At 43.6% G+C, this 17985-nt stretch overlaps 1 pseudogene; it reads right to left on the reverse strand.

Annotated features, from left to right (window-relative positions):
- Positions 1 to 2397: 2397 nt before the first annotated feature.
- On the reverse strand, positions 2398 to 16672 carry LOC116373143 (probable palmitoyltransferase ZDHHC11; annotated as a pseudogene).
- Positions 16673 to 17985: the final 1313 nt, after the last annotated feature.

Raw genomic sequence — 17985 nt, forward strand, 5'->3', positions numbered from 1 at the left:
GCATAACGCAATACCTGGCAATACATTGAATATGCGTATACACCATTGACAGCGTCTACAATTCAGTAAACGATACACCATTATGCAAGGCATAATTCCAGAACCAAACGGCGTAAAAGACCAGTGCTTTCAAATGAGGGAAAAACGAAAGCATATTTGACAATCAAGCTACTTCCTGCATATAAAATGCACAACATCATTTAGTGCAATGAAATATTGAAATACATTTACATTTGTAGCTATCAAGTTGCATATTTATAAAAAGGCATTGAACCCGACTGCGTCAGTGTCAAAATAAACGAACACCAAAACAAATAAACTGTCAACATCAATAGCTGTTCTTTTGCCAAAAATATTTGACCACATCTGTAAAATAACACATTTACCTGATATCTCAATCCTTCTCCAATCCACTGTTCTTTGTTGTCAATTCCACAAATCATAACTGCATGTCGAGGAATGTCGGAGGTTGAAAGAGCGTTGCCAACACTATATTCTCCCGCTATATAGAATCTCAAATGCCTGTCTGCTGTTCGCCTCTCAGAAAGAAATGCGGGGAGAAATCCAGGCCACTGATTGGCTGCAGCACTCCTACCACTCGTGTAAACATCAATCTATTCTCATGAAGGTGATGCAGGACGTGTTTTGTTTGATCCATAATAGGATATAAGTGAATTCCTTCCGTTCCGTGGGAATCTCTGTTCTGTCATGCTCTTTTGCAGTATGGCGGTATTCGGGGGGGGCTTCTAAAACCATCTATCAAATGTTAGATCAGCCAGTGAGGTGATTGTACTTTCACTTGTATTAGCTGCTGCTATTCAATCAATTGTACTCCCATCCAATAATGTAATACCTCAGAATATACATCCCGAGTGAAATGTATTCCACAATAAAGAGACAGTACAGGCAGAGTGAGAAAGCAGTAGCACATCACTAAGGTCAAAGGTCATGACATGTATATAAAAGATGAGAAAATAAAAACAGATTTTCTCCAGGAAATACACCCTGGCTCTAGTCCGGGTACAGGATGTCTTGTGTGGGCTGGTCAACACATGGCCTGTGGGATTCTCTCTCTGGGGAAAGAAGATTCTCCTCAAAGATACAGTGGAGGCAATTTGCATCCCAAATGGCACCCTATTCCTTTAGTGCACCTCTGTTAACCAGGGCTTATAGGGTGTCATTTGGGATGCACATTCTCTCTAGGGAAATAAGATATTCCCTAAAAGATAGCGATTTAGGACAGAACCCTCAACTTCCTTCAACGTCAACAGTTCTGCTTGGAATGCACATGGGGCTTGAAAATCAAAGTCTCAACTTCTCTGTAATTGTATCACTCTGCCCCCATCTAACCTCTGTGGGTCATTTGATTTCTAGGTATGGTTAATTCTCTGATCTTGTCCACTCATGGCATAGACCTCTTTAAAGGGTTATACACTAGTGGTAATGATTTAACATGTAGAACTGGAGATGATATAACGCAGTGTCCACTGGGGCCAGGAGGCTGGTGGTGAAACAGCACCAGAGGAGGCTGGTGAGAGGAGGACGCCTCATAATAAATGTCTGGAATGGAGTGAACGGAATGGTATCAAACAAAATGCATTCATTCCGTTTCAGCCATTACTATGATCCGTGTCCTCCCCATTTAAAGTGCTACCAGCCACCACTGTACAGCACTCATGGATTATCCAAGACACTAATTTACAGCTCCAGGAAATGTTTCTTAGGAATGACAAATGCTCTGTCACTTCATAGCCTGGATATACATAGGGTATAAATTAATGAGATTTATTGTAGTTCAATTGTAGTTCAAGGAGTCTCAGTAGCGCCACTGTGTGGTTAACTTGGGAATGGAACATTTCATTCAAGAGTTTGTACAGTATGTTTACACATTTTATTTAAAAATTCAGGCAAGAACATTATGATCTGAAATGGCTAAATTAACAAATAAAACATAGGTAAAACAATTATTTAAATCCCCAGATAAAATACATAAAATTGCTGCAAAATAAATGTCCTTCCTATCACTCAGTGTAAATATCCAGTGTAAATTATAAATGTTCCATTTCCGTTTCAAGTGGTGATCGTCATAGGCAACAGCAGCAGGTCCGTTGGACGCATCACGGTGGCTTCAATCCAGCATGAACATTCTATTGTTCCCCGGTGCTGTGCTGGTGTCAATACTGCTGCCGTGGACGATTCCATGGCTTCTGACCAGACAACATCAACAGTCATTTTTTGTTCATTTCCCAAAGATTTGACATGTTGTATCGACCACAGTTAGTCAACATCCAGTAGGTGATCTACTGTACTGCACACGGCCGGACGTTCACTATGGCGTGTCAATGCCTTTAGTCCTCAGGTACTGTGTGTGGCCACCTGCAGAGCATCAGAGACCAGCTACTGCTGAGCTCTGTCAGTGCAGTGGGACACCCTCACACGGGCCTGCTCTGGGCCCTCTCCACCTCCACCCGACCTCCAGCCCAAGGGGTCATCCATCACCACTTCACCTTCCAGACACAACATTTAAAACATGTCAGTGAGGAAAACCAGCAGATTGGAATTAGTTACACTGATAATCACCTACGGCTGTGTCCCAAATTGCACCATATTCCCTATGCAGTGCACTACTTTTGACCAGGACCCATATTCACTGGGGTCTGGTCAAAGGTAGTGAACTAAATAGGGAACAGAGTGCCATTTGGGACACAACTCTTGCTAAATAGGAAAGACCCGGAGACCTAAATTCAGCGTAGGCATTTAAAAAAGTTCATGCTGAATTGAAAATGTCTGCTCAAACTCACCCGGTATAATCTGTGTGGGTAAACTCCCCCGGTATAATCTGTGTGGGTAAACTCCCCCGGTATATTCTGGGTGGGTTTACTCACCTGGTATAATCTGGGTGGGTAAACTCACCTGGTATAATCTGGGTGGGTTTACTCACCTGGTATAATCTGGGTGGGTAAACTCACCTGGTATAATCTGGGTGGGTAAACTCACCTGGTATAATCTGGGTGGGTAAACTCACCTGGTATAATCTGGGTGGGTTTACTCACCTGGTATAATCTGGGTGGGTTTATTCACCTGGCATAATCTGGGTGGGTTTACTCACCTGGTATAATCTGGGTGGGTAAACTCACCTGGTATAATCTGGGTGGGTAACTCACCTGGTATAATCTGGGTGGGTAGCTCTGTGCCATAGTAAAAGCCATTTTCCTTTTCTGATGATTTAGTAAAGTTGTCCAACTAGAACAAGAACATATTGACTTATTTTATTATAATATTTTCTTGCAAATGGTCCTAACTGATAGTTCAGAAACAAAAGACCTTCATACAGACAATACCCCAAATATTACTTTAGAATACGATGACAAAAGTAGTTTAATTTGGTTAGGGTAACTGACCTCAGTACAGAAAGATCCAGAAGGTCGACTTGAAATGGTTCCTGTTTCCTGATTCTTGCAGCTACCACAGGAAAAAACAAGGAGGTACCATGCATAATGTGTTATTCTACAGGTCTATCTTTGAGAACTACAATAATGTGTGATTCTACAGGTCTATCTTTGAGAACTACAATAATGTGTGATTCTACAGGTCTATCTTTGAGAACTACAATAATGTGTGATTCTACAGGTCTATCTTTGAGAACTACAATAATGTGTGATTCTACAAGTCTATCTTTGAGAACTACAATAATGTGTGATTCTACAGGTCTATCTTTGAGAACTACAATAATGTGTGATTCTACAAGTCTATCTTTGAGAACTACAATAATGTGTGATTCTACAGGTCTATCTTTGAGATATCTACAATAATGTGTGATTCTACAATAATGTGTGATTCTACAGGTCTATCTTTGAGAACTACAATAATGTGTGATTCTACAAGTCTATCTTTGAGAACTACAATAATGTGTGATTCTACAGGTCTATCTTTGAGAACTACAATAATGTGTGATTCTACAGGTCTATCTTTGAGAACTACAATAATGTGTGATTCTACAGGTCTATCTTTGAGAACTACAATAATGTGTGATTCTACAGGTCTATCTTTGAGAACTACAATAATGTGTGATTCTACAGGTCTATCTTTGAGAACTACAATAATGTGTGATTCTACAGGTCTATCTTTGAGAACTACAATAATGTGTGATTCTACAGGTCTATCTTTGAGATATCTACAATAATGTGTGATTCTACAGGTCTATCTTTGAGATATCTACAATAATGTGTGATTCTACAAGTCTATCTTTGAGAACTACAATAATGTGTGATTCTACAAGTCTATCTTTGAGAACTACAATAATGTGTGATTCTACAGGTCTATCTTTGAGATATCTACAATAATGTGTGATTCTACAATAATGTGTGATTCTACAGGTCTATCTTTGAGATATCTACAATAATGTGTGATTCTACAGGTCTATCTTTGAGATATCTACAATAATGTGTGATTCTACAAGTCTATCTTTGAGAACTACAATAATGTGTGATTCTACAGGTCTATCTTTGAGAACTACAATAATGTGTGATTCTACAGGTCTATCTTTGAGATATCTACAATAATGTGTGATTCTACAATAATGTGTGATTCTACAGGTCTATCTTTGAGATATCTACAATAATGTGTGATTCTACAGGTCTATCTTTGAGATATCTACAATAATGTGTGATTCTACAAGTCTATCTTTGAGAACTACAATAATGTGTGATTCTACAGGTCTATCTTTGAGAACTACAATAATGTGTGATTCTACAAGTCTATCTTTGAGAACTACAATAATGTGTGATTCTACAGGTCTATCTTTGAGATAACTTTTACACTTTGGAAGATTACAATTCCACAGCTGCATAGCAGAACTTCCAGCACCTGTGTCTTGCAACACTGTACATGATAACCAAACGCATCGGTGTCATGATTTCCTAGTGGGATTACCTACCTGACACTGTCTGACAACAACGCATCACAATCGATGGAGGGCTCCATTTGTGGATGATTCTAAAAAACAATCAAATCAACATATCGATCCTGAGAATACATGATTGTGTAGTCTCACTTGTACCAACCTCATGGCTGTGGGATTGAAAAAAACTGTTTGCATGCAACTATTGGAATTGGAGTTGCAAATTCCAATAACTTTCCCAAAATGCCAAGTTTTTCCAGAAATCCTGGTTGGTTAATCACCACGGCCAGATAGGAGTAGTGAAACAAAGGATCTGACCTGTCCTGCGTTGCTGTCAGATGACTGGGGAAAGCCCATCTCTACGTCCTGCTGGCTGGTCTGTTTACGACGTCTTGTTATAATGTAGTCATACGTGCTCATTTGGTTTAACACTGCAGAGACCAGAGGAAGAGAAGACAGTCATGAACGAAGGAAGACATGCAGTATGTAGCGTCTGGTTGTGATGACCTTGTGTATTGTTAGAACACTGCAAGAGAAACATCCTCAGAGAGAAACATTAAGTGTTGTCATGCCAACTCACATACAGATACATTATTCCATCGGTTCCATTGTACTAAATCAAGATAAAATCTACTATATGGAAGGTATTCAAAAGTATTTTCACATATGTACAATATTCTAACCAGGTCTGGGCCCATATTCACAAAGTCTCAGAACAGAACTGCTGATCGAGGATCAGTTTTGTCTTTCAGATCATAATGAAAACGCTTATATGGACAGGGGGGAACCTGATCCTAGATCAGCACTTTTACTCTGAGACACTTGATACATACAGCCCTTGGACCAGTTTGTAACTCACAGAGATAGATGTGGAAGCCCAGTAGGTGAACCAGCAGCAGTAGAGAGCCAGTAGCCAACATGACCGTGAGGAAGGCGACAACCAGGAGACTCCCTGACCCTGTCTCCATGGGTGCCAGGGGTAGGAAGACCAGCCACGTCCGTTACTCATCACACCTACAGACAGGAAGACCAGCCACGTCCCGTTACTCATCACACCTACAGACAGGAAGACCAGCCACGTCCCGTTACTCATCACACCTACAGACAGGAAGACCAGCCACGTCCCGTTACTCATCACACCTACAGACAGGAAGACCAGCCACGTCCCGTTACTCATCACACCTACAGACAGGAAGACCAGCCACGTCCCATTACTCATCACACCTACAGACAGGAAGACCAGCCACGTCCCATTACTCATCACACCTACAGACAGGAAGACCAGCCACGTCCCGTTACTCATCACACCTACAGACAGGAAGACCAGCCACGTCCCATTACTCATCACACCTACAGACAGGAAGACCAGCCACGTCCCGTTACTCATCACACCTACAGACAGGAAGACCAGCCACGTCCCGTTACTCATCACACCTACAGACAGGAAGACCAGCCACGTCCCGTTACTCATCACACCTACAGACAGGAAGACCTGCCACGTCCCGTTACTCATCACACCTACAGACAGGAAGACCAGCCACGTCCCATTACTCATCACACCTACAGACAGGAAGACCAGCCACGTCCCGTTACTCATCACACCTACAGACAGGAAGACCAGCCACGTCCCGTTACTCATCACACCTACAGACAGGAAGACCAGCCACGTCCCGTTACTCATCACACCTACAGACAGGAAGACCGGCCACGTCCCGTTACTCATCACACCTACAGACAGGAAGACCGGCCACGTCCCGTTACTCATCACACCTACAGACAGGAAGACCGGCCACGTCCCGTTACTCATCACACCTACAGACCAGCCACGTCCCGTTACTCATCACACCTACAGACAGGAAGACCAGCCACGTCCCGTTACTCATCACACCTACAGACAGGAAGACCAGCCACGTCCCGTTACTCATCACACCTACAGACAGGAAGACCTGCCACGTCCCGTTACTCATCACACCTACAGACAGGAAGACCAGCAACGTCCCGTTACTCATCACACCTACAGACCAGCCACGTCCCGTTACTCATCACACCTACAGACAGGAAGACCAGCAACATCCCGTTACTCATCACACCTACAGACAGGAAGACCAGCCACGTCCCATTACTCATCACACCTACAGACAGGAAGACCGGCCACGTCCCGTTACTCATCACACCTACAGACAGGAAGACCAGCCCCATCCCGTTACTCATCACACCTACAGACAGGAAGACCAGCCACGTCCCGTTACTCATCACACCTACAGACAGGAAGACCAGCCACGTCCCGTTACTCATCACACCTACAGACAGGAAGACCAGCCCCATCCCGTTACTCATCACACCTACAGACAGGAAGACCAGCCACGTCCCGTTACTCATCACACAACTGTGGTGTGGAGATGAACTCCCTGGTAAACTGTGGTGTGGCGATGAACTCCCTGGTAAACTGTGGTGTGGAGATGAACTCCCTGGTAAACTGTGGTGTGGAGATCAACACCCTGGTAAACTGTTGTGCGATACAGAGATAAACTCACTGGTAAACTGTTGTGCGATACAGAGATAAACTCCCTGGTAAACTGTTGTGCGATGCAGAGATAAACTCCCTGGTAAACTGTTGTGCGATGCAGAGATAAAATCATTGGTAAACTGTTGTGCGATGCAGAGATAAACTCACTGGTAAACTGTTGTGCGATGCAGAGATAAACTCACTGGTAAACTGTTGTGCGATGCAGAGATAAACTCACTGGTAAACTGTTGTGTGGAGATGAACTCCCTGGTAAACTGTGGTGCGATGCGGAGATAAACTCACTGGTAAACTGTTGTGCGATGCAGAGATAAACTCACTGGTAAACTGTGGTGCGGTGCGGAGATAAACTCACTGGTAAACTGTGGTGCAGTGCGGAGATAAACTCACTGGTAAACTGTGGTGCGGTGCAGAGATAAACTCACAGGTAAACTGTGGTGCGGTGCGGAGATAAACTCACTGGTAAACTGTGGTGCGGTGCGGAGATAAACTCACTGGTAAACTGTGGTGCGGTGCGGAGATAAACTCACTGGTAAACTGTGGTGCGGTGCGGAGATAAACTCACAGGTAAACTGTGGTGCGGTGCGGAGATAAACTCACTGGTAAACTGTGGTGCGGTGCGGAGATAAACTCACTGGTAAACTGTGGTGCGGTGCAGAGATAAACTCATTGGTAAACTGTGGTGCGATGCAGAGATAAACTCACTGGTAAACTGTGGTGCGGTGCAGAGATAAACTCACTGGTAAACTGTGGTGCGGTGCGGAGATAAACTCACTGGTAAACTGTGGTGCGGTGCGGAGATAAACTCACTGGTAAACTGTGGTGCGGTGCGGAGATAAACTCACTGGTAAACTGTGGTGCGGTGCGGAGACTGGCAGGGTCCATATAATGCTGGATGCAGATGAACAGGACGACCATGAGAAGCACAAGGACGCCCAGTGTAGCAGACAACACCGTCACAAAGAAGTACCTGAGGAGGAGAAACAGAGAGAAATGTGGCTTTGATCTCAATCAAATGTATTGGATTTAACCTTGTCCTTTTTATATGAGCCACAAAGTGCTTTCCAGTTACCCGGCCCAGACCACAAAGAGCAAGCAAAGCAGAAGCTAAAGCAGAATGGCTGAAATAAACTACATTTAAAAAGAACAATACTCAAAACAATATTTCCTCAAACTCTTAGTAGTCAACGTTGACTGAAATGGGCCATCCTCCCATGCTTCCTCTTACCAGTAGTTCTGTCCCCCCACACAGTTGTTCAGCCATTTACAGTGGTGGTCAAAGTCTTCAATACACTTGTTGCACACACCACAGTGTTTCACTTTTGGGTCCCTGGAGAAAGACACAGAAACCACGTCAATCTTGTTGATTTCATCAATGAGAAAAAAAACGCACAATTGTATCTCAATTTTATAGTATAATGCAACAGGCCATAAATATATACTTTTAAAGAGGTAATCCTGAATTCAAACCAGAACAAAATGTCCGGCCGCCACTTTTAAAAGTGAATGAAAACATTTGACCAATTCCAGATTGCCCTTTTTAACGAGACTTGTGTGAGATACATACACATTGATTTTACACAGGTAGCAGTGTAGGTTGTGGATAACATGTGGTTGTTTCTTCTTGTCGAAGACAGGCAGTGGGTTGGAGTAGCTCTTCTTGGCACGGACGCCTGCCTCTGCGGGGTCTATAGACACGGCAGCTAGATGGGTGACCAGGTGCACAATGAAGGCTATGCCAGTCAGCTGCATAGTGGAAAGGTCAAGGGACTAACAAGGGAAATATTGATACAATTGATCAAATAGCCACAGCATGAACCATAGTAGAATCCAAACCAGCTTGAATATCTGATTCAGTATCGACGTATGACATAGTGTCCACTCTCAGTCCAGATGTTATTTTCACAGACCTTATAGTCACTTGAAGTCACTGTACGGTATACTAGTGAATAATATAACATTCAACTCATTCATGATCTTCTCACAGAAGATTCCATTGTGTGTGGTAGAGCCACACATAAGAAACGGGGCCTTTAGGAGAGCCATCAAGGTACACAAAAGCTTCTCTATGTGAGGAGTAGTAGTGCCAAGTCTGAATAAATCTACTCTTTCTGTTTCTGCCATCAACCTGCTAGTCTTTAAACAAGAGGTGCAGCTGACATCATACTGCAGTCAAATCAAGACAAAAGAGCTGTGATGACAGTGGCTTACATCCCAAATGGCACCCTATTCCCTACATAGTGCACTACTTTAGGTCAAAAGTTGTGTACTATGTAGGGAATAGGGTGCCATTTTGGGACGTAAGGCAACACGAAAGCCTTCTGTGCAATTTATAGGTCTTGCTCTTCACTTAAAACAGAAATATTTCAGGAACTGAAACCAAGCAAGACATCTCGCAGAAAACATCTGACCTGAACCCCTCGGTCAAATATTTACACATATTTGAGTTGAGAATGACTTTTGGTACTATTCTATTGGTTCTACTTGTACCTGGAAAACTAAATCAAATGGTTCTACTTGTACCTGGAAAACTAAAATCAAATGGTTCTACTTGTACCTGGAAAACTAAATCAAATAGTTCTACTTGTACCTGGAAAACTAAATCAAATGGTTCTACTTGTACCTGGAAAACTAAATCAAATGGTTCTACTTGTACCTGGAAAACTAAATCAAATGGTTCTACTTGTACCTGGAAAACTAAATCCAATGGTTCTACTTGTACCTGGAAAACTAAATCAAATGGTTCTACTTGTACCAGGCAAAGTAAATCGAGTGCAGCTCAAGTATTTGAAAGTATTTGACCCCAGGCCCCCTTGAAACCTCTTCAACCTCTGCTTTCGACCCAGAGTCCTTGACTCCTTGAGTAAAGGTTACAGAGTAGGCCATGTGGCTCCAGGGTGAAGGTAGTAGTGGGATATAGATCCCAAAGCCAACTACAGCCATGTAGCTGTATATTGTCCATCCCACCAGCTGGAAGGAGTGAGGGGGACAGGCCCAGCCGTTAACCCTGGTTAGAGATGCCGTCGAGGGGGTCACCAGCTCATTCCTGCTGCTGCCGCGTGCAGGGGCCGTCCGCCTCAGCCCCCGCCCAAAACAGCTCATCTGGAACACAGAAGACAGCGACACATAGGATCAAGGATCACATAGGATCAAATGTAGTGCACTATATAGACTAGTGTGCCATTTGGGATGCAGCCCAGGCATTTCTCCTGAACACAATACCTGACCAGGAAAACCTCTCTGGTTATAGACTATGCTGACTAGGACCCTGGTTATAGACTATGATGACTAGAACCCTGGTTATAGACTACAACCCTGGTTATAGACTATGATGACTAGGACCCTGGCTATAGACTATGATGACTAGGACCCTGGTTATAGACTATGATGACTAGGACCCTGGTTATAGACTATGATGACTAGGACCCTGGCTATAGACTATGATGACTAGGACCCTGGTTATAGACTATGATGACTAGGACCCTGGTTATAGACTATGATGACTAGGACCCTGGCTATAGACTATGATGACTAGGACCCTGGCTATAGACTATGATGACTAGGACCCTGGTTATAGACTATGATGACTAGGACCCTGGCTATAGACTATGATGACTAGGACCCTGGTTATAGACTATGATGACTAGGACCCTGGTTATAGACTATGATGACTAGGACCCTGGTTATAGACTATGATGACTAGGACCCTGGCTATAGACTATGATGACTAGGACCCTGGCTATAGACTATGATGACTAGGACCCTGGCTATAGACTATGATGACTAGGACCCTGGCTATAGACTATGATGACTTAGGACCCTGGTTATAGACTATGATGACTAGGACCCTGGCTATAGACTATGATGACTAGGACCCTGGTTATAGACTACAACCCTGGTTATAGACTATGATGACTAGGACCCTGGTTATAGACTATGATGACTAGAACCCTGGTTATAGACTACAACCCTGGTTATAGACTATGATGACTAGGACCCTGGCTATAGACTATGATGACTAGGACCCTGGTTATAGACTATGATGACTAGGACCCTGGTTATAGACTATGATGACTAGGACCCTGGCTATAGACTATGATGACTAGGACCCTGGTTATAGACTATGATGACTAGGACCCTGGTTATAGACTATGATGACTAGGACCCTGGTTATAGACTATGATGACTAGGACCCTGGCTATAGACTATGATGACTAGGACCCTGGCTATAGACTATGATGACTAGGACCCTGGCTATAGACTATGATGACTAGGACCCTGGCTTTAGACTATGATGACTAGGACCCTGGTTATAGACTATGATGACTAGGACCCTAGTTATAGACTATGATGACTAGGACCCTGGCTATAGACTATGATGACTAGGACCCTGGCTATAGACTATGATGACTAGGACCCTGGCTATAGACTATGATGACTAGGACCCTGGCTATAGACTATGATGACTAGGACCCTGGCTATAGACTATGATGACTAGGACCCTGGTTATAGACTATGATGACTAGGACCCTGGCTATAGACTATGATGACTAGGACCCTGGTTATAGACTACAACCCTGGTTATAGACTATGAAGACTAGGACCCTGGTTATAGACTATGATGACTAGAACCCTGGTTATAGACTACAACCCTGGTTATAGACTATGATGACTAGGACCCTGGCTATAGACTATGATGACTAGGACCCTGGTTATAGACTATGATGACTAGGACCCTGGTTATAGACTATGATGACTAGGACCCTGGTTATAGACTATGATGACTAGGACCCTGGTTATAGACTATGATGACTAGAACCCTGGTTATAGACTACAACCCTGGTTATAGACTATGATGACTAGGACCCTGGCTATAGACTATGATGACTAGGACCCTGGTTATAGACTATGATGACTAGGACCCTGGTTATAGACTATGATGACTAGGACCCTGGTTATAGACTATGATGACTAGGACCCTGGCTATAGACTATGATGACTAGGACCCTGGCTATAGACTATGATGACTAGGACCCTGGTTATAGACTATGATGACTAGGACCCTGGCTATAGACTATGATGACTAGGACCCTGGTTATAGACTATGATGACTAGGACCCTGGTTATAGACTATGATGACTAGGACCCTGGTTATAGACTATGATGACTAGGACCCTGGCTATAGACTATGATGACTAGGACCCTGGCTATAGACTATGATGACTAGGACCCTGGCTATAGACTATGATGACTAGGACCCTGGCTATAGACTATGATGACTAGGACCCTGGTTATAGACTATGATGACTAGGACCCTGGCTATAGACTATGATGACTAGGACCCTGGTTATAGACTACAACCCTGGTTATAGACTATGATGACTAGGACCCTGGTTATAGACTATGATGACTAGAACCCTGGTTATAGACTACAACCCTGGTTATAGACTATGATGACTAGGACCCTGGCTATAGACTATGATGACTAGGACCCTGGTTATAGACTATGATGACTAGGACCCTGGTTATAGACTATGATGACTAGGACCCTGGCTATAGACTATGATGACTAGGACCCTGGTTATAGACTATGATGACTAGGACCCTGGTTATAGACTATGATGACTAGGACCCTGGTTATAGACTATGATGACTAGGACCCTGGCTATAGACTATGATGACTAGGACCCTGGCTATAGACTATGATGACTAGGACCCTGGCTATAGACTATGATGACTAGGACCCTGGCTATAGACTATGATGACTAGGACCCTGGTTATAGACTATGATGACTAGGACCCTGGCTTTAGACTATGATGACTAGGACCCTGGTTATAGACTATGATGACTAGGACCCTAGTTATAGACTATGATGACTAGGACCCTGGCTATAGACTATGATGACTAGGACCCTGGCTATAGACTATGATGACTAGGACCCTGGCTATAGACTATGATGACTAGGACCCTGGCTATAGACTATGATGACTAGGACCCTGGCTATAGACTATGATGACTAGGACCCTGGTTATAGACTATGATGACTAGGACCCTGGCTATAGACTATGATGACTAGGACCCTGGCTATAGACTATGATGACTAGGACCCTGGTTATAGACTACAACCCTGGTTATAGACTATGATGACTAGGACCCTGGTTATAGACTATGATGACTAGAACCCTGGTTATAGACTACAACCCTGGTTATAGACTATGATGACTAGGACCCTGGCTATAGACTATGATGACTAGGACCCTGGTTATAGACTATGATGACTAGGACCCTGGTTATAGACTATGATGACTAGGACCCTGGTTATAGACTATGATGACTAGGACCCTGGTTATAGACTATGATGACTAGAACCCTGGTTATAGACTACAACCCTGGTTATAGACTATGATGACTAGGACCCTGGCTATAGACTATGATGACTAGGACCCTGGTTATAGACTATGATGACTAGGACCCTGGTTATAGACTATGATGACTAGGACCCTGGTTATAGACTATGATGACTAGGACCCTGGCTATAGACTATGATGACTAGGACCCTGGCTATAGACTATGATGACTAGGACCCTGGCTATAGACTATGATGACTAGGACCCTGGCTATAGACTATGATGACTAGGACCCTGGTTATAGACTATGATGACTAGGACCCTGGCTATAGACTATGATGACTAGGACCCTGGTTATAGACTATGATGACTAGGACCCTAGTTATAGACTATGATGACTAGGACCCTGGCTATAGACTATGATGACTAGGACCCTGGCTATAGACTATGATGACTAGGACCCTGGCTATAGACTATGATGACTAGGACCCTGGCTATAGACTATGATGACTAGGACCCTGGTTATAGACTATGATGACTAGGACCCTGGCTATAGACTATGATGACTAGGACCCTGGTTATAGACTATGATGACTAGGACCCAAAGTTCTTCATTTTTTGTGTCAAATGGCCAAGGACAACTTGCCCCCCCCCCCCTCCTTCCATCATCACACCAAAAGTGAAAGGGATGTTTTGTGTCTCTTTTAGAATGCACGATGCCACACTTGGTAGGCTGCGGTTACATTTGCCAGGGAAATTAGTTGAGTTGGAGTATGACGGCATCGTTACCATCCCCCACAACAATCCTGTATCAACAGCTTATCTCAGTGTCCATATCGGTTCAGCATAATATCTAAACACTCTGGGTCGACGTCCCAAATGGCACCCGATTCCCTATATATTACACTACTTCTGACCAGGACCCATAGCGCTCTAGTCGGATGTAGTGCCCTATATAAAGAACAGGGTGCCGTTTGGGACGGACACAACTGTGGTCATAATATCCAACCCTTCTGGACGGTTTTGGTTAAGATGAAAACAAATCTACTTCCTTTTCTTTGGACTATCAGGTTTTTAAAAACAGAAGTTCGTTTCACAAGGAGGATATTGCTTTGAGTAGTCAGGCAGGCACAACATTTTGACCTTTCCCAATCAAAGCTCAACTTTTTCTATGACATTTACGCGGACAAACTCCTCCTATGCCACTATGTTTCTATCGTTATATCTGACTTAAAATGGTCCCTTCCTCGTCTTACCTTCTCCACTAAGCTGTCAAAATCATAATGACCATTCTCTTTATTCTCAACATTCAATTGTCAGAATGTTAGTGCATGAAAAATTATGATGCTGTAGAGCTAATCGTCTTGTCATCATCTTAATTTTGGCACACCTGGGCATTGAGCCAGCGCTTTGACATGGGCGTATGATCCTGTCTGCCTCCTGAGTTCATTGACAGGGGTTGAAATTCGGTTGCCTAGCAAATTCAGTAATAAATCCCTTTGGCGTATTCATTAAGCGCCATACGGAAGAAAATGTACTGAAACTGGGAAAGACTAGTCTGGACTAAACCCTCGTTTTCGTTTGCAGTTGCAAAACGTTTTGCTCCGGTGTGGACTAATGAATAGGACCCAGGCTTCTTATTTGCGCTCCTGCCAATCGGATGGTTTCTCCGACTACACTGTTTTGCTAGGCAAATAATGTAGCCCTAGTTCCCACAATAGTTGAAACATAAATCGAGACAGGAAAATGTATAGTGAGTCAAATGGCTTTAATATATAGAAGCCATAACAAAACACCAACCGGACGTTTAACTGCGAATGTTCCATGATGCGTTGTGTTCATCTGTCAGTCACACACTCAACAACGCAAACACCACAATCAGAACTAACCATTTTCCAAAACACCAACGTGCACAGCTGCAAACATAAAATACATGCTGATTATACACATATCAAAACACATCTTCATTACAAAGTTGACCTTTTTACATCTGTAAAGTGTATTCAAAATGATTAGAAAATTACTTACTTTTGTCGGATGGCGTTAAAAAACGAAAAGCACACTGTGACCAAAATAAACATTTGCTTAAATTAAGAAGCAGAATTCACCGTCTTGATTGCCCATAATTGTTTGTTTTACCCAATCAGTCGGACTTGTGTCTCAGCTACAGTCTCTTGCCAAAACGCAAAAGCGCACTGAATCAATTGGGCAGGCAACATTTAGGAAGGCTACTAGGCTGTATAAAATGTAACGTACGTAAGTCCATAGTAAGATCCATATCAAAGGAGCTCGCACGGTGGGTGTCAGTCAATCATCATAAGTTGGAGAACTTATCTCGCGGTGCGACCACTGCTATGGAAACTGGCCTTGGAGAAACGCGCATGCCCCGTACACGGTCATAATAGAACTCCCTCTAAAAGGATGCCTTTTTACCAGGCTGACTGCGCAACCAAGTTAGAGTATTTTGCATACCTAAAACATATATTTTTTAATAAAAATGAAATATGTGTGTAACACATACTCTAGCCCTATGACCTCGGCATTGCATCCCAACTTCATGTAGCCGTAATTAGGGAGATTCCTTTCCATGACTTGTTTCTTTTGGAGTAATTGACTTTACAGTTATTATGCTCCATCATTTATAGCCTCCACAGAATAACGGGAACTGAAACCAGGTAGGACATACTGTGTCAGTGAAACTTCTGCTTTCTGAACAGACTCCTACACATACTTTAAAGTCTGCATCCTAAATGGATCCCTGTTCCCTTTATAGTGCGCTTTGTGCCAGGGCCCATTTGGGATGCAGCCTTTAAAGTATGTGTAGGAGTCTGTTCCAGTTCATCCCAAAGGTGTTCGATGGGGTTGAGATTTCCCTTCACTGGATCTAAGGAGCCTTGCCAGAACCATGAAAAACAGCCCCAGGCCATTATTCCTCCTCCACCAAACTTTACAGTTGGCACTATGCATTGGGGCAGGTAGGGTTCTCTTTGGCATCCGCCAAACCCAGATTCGTCTGTCGGACTGCCAGATGGTGAAGCGTGATTCATCACGCCAGAGAACGCATTTCCACTGCTCCAGAGTCCAATGGCGGCGAGCTTTACACCACTCCAGCCGATGCTTGGCATTGCGCATGGTGATATCAGGCTTGTGTGCGGCTGCTCGGCCATGGAAAACCATTTCATGAAGCTCCTGACAAACAGTTATTGTGCTGATGTTGCTTCCAGGGGCAGTTTGAAACTCAGTAGTGAGTTTTACAAACCGAGAACAGATGATTTTTATGCCCTACACGCTTCAGCACTCGGTTGTCCCGTTCTGTGAGCTTGTGTGGCCTACGACTTGAACCGTTGTTGCTACTAGATGTTTCCACTTCACAATAACAGCTCTTACAGTTGACCGGGCCAGCTCTAGCAGGGCAGAAATTTGACAAACTGACTTGTTTTAAAGGTGGCATCCTATGACGGTGCCACCTTGAAAGTCACTGAGCTCTTCAGTAAGGCCATTCTACTGCCAATGTTTGTCTATGGAGATTGCATGGCTGTGAGCTCGATTTTATACACCTGTCAGCAATGGGTGTGGCTAAAATAGCTGAATCCACTCATTTGATGGGCTGTCCACATACTTTTGTATATATGGTGTATATTGTTCCTTTGTACCCTGTTTCTTACCTGACCCTAATGGTCTGAATGAACCCTTTTCATAACTTGATGGGCATAAACCAGCACAGACCTACTAACAACATTGACATTCATTTCAGTGTGATATTTTGAACTCAACATTACATAGTCTCTTTCCTCACCACAGAGATACAGTGGCTGTGAGACGAGACGGAACATTGTGACGGAACAACTGTGTTACCTTTCCATGAATACAAGAGTCCATTCTAGAATTGTCCTTAAATAGAACAGACAGTGCAGCTAAAACTGGTGGGTTGGACATGTAGCTTAGCAACAATAGCTCTTGGGTGGCCTGTAAGAGACTCCACTCCAACATGCTTGTTCCTTTTCTCTCTAACAGTGGGCAGCCATGTCAACACAGGGACCAGTCCTTTTCTCTCTAACAGTGGGCAGCCATGTAAACACAGGGACCAGTCCTTTTCTCTCTAACAGTGGGCAGCCATGTAAACACAGGGACCAGTCCTTTTCTCTCTAACAGTGGGCAGCCATGTCAACACAGGGACCAGTCCTTTTCTCTCTAACAGTGGGCAGCCATGCCA

This window comes from Oncorhynchus kisutch, unplaced genomic scaffold (assembly GCF_002021735.2).
Source record: "Oncorhynchus kisutch isolate 150728-3 unplaced genomic scaffold, Okis_V2 scaffold4025, whole genome shotgun sequence".
NCBI lineage: Eukaryota > Metazoa > Chordata > Actinopteri > Salmoniformes > Salmonidae > Oncorhynchus > Oncorhynchus kisutch.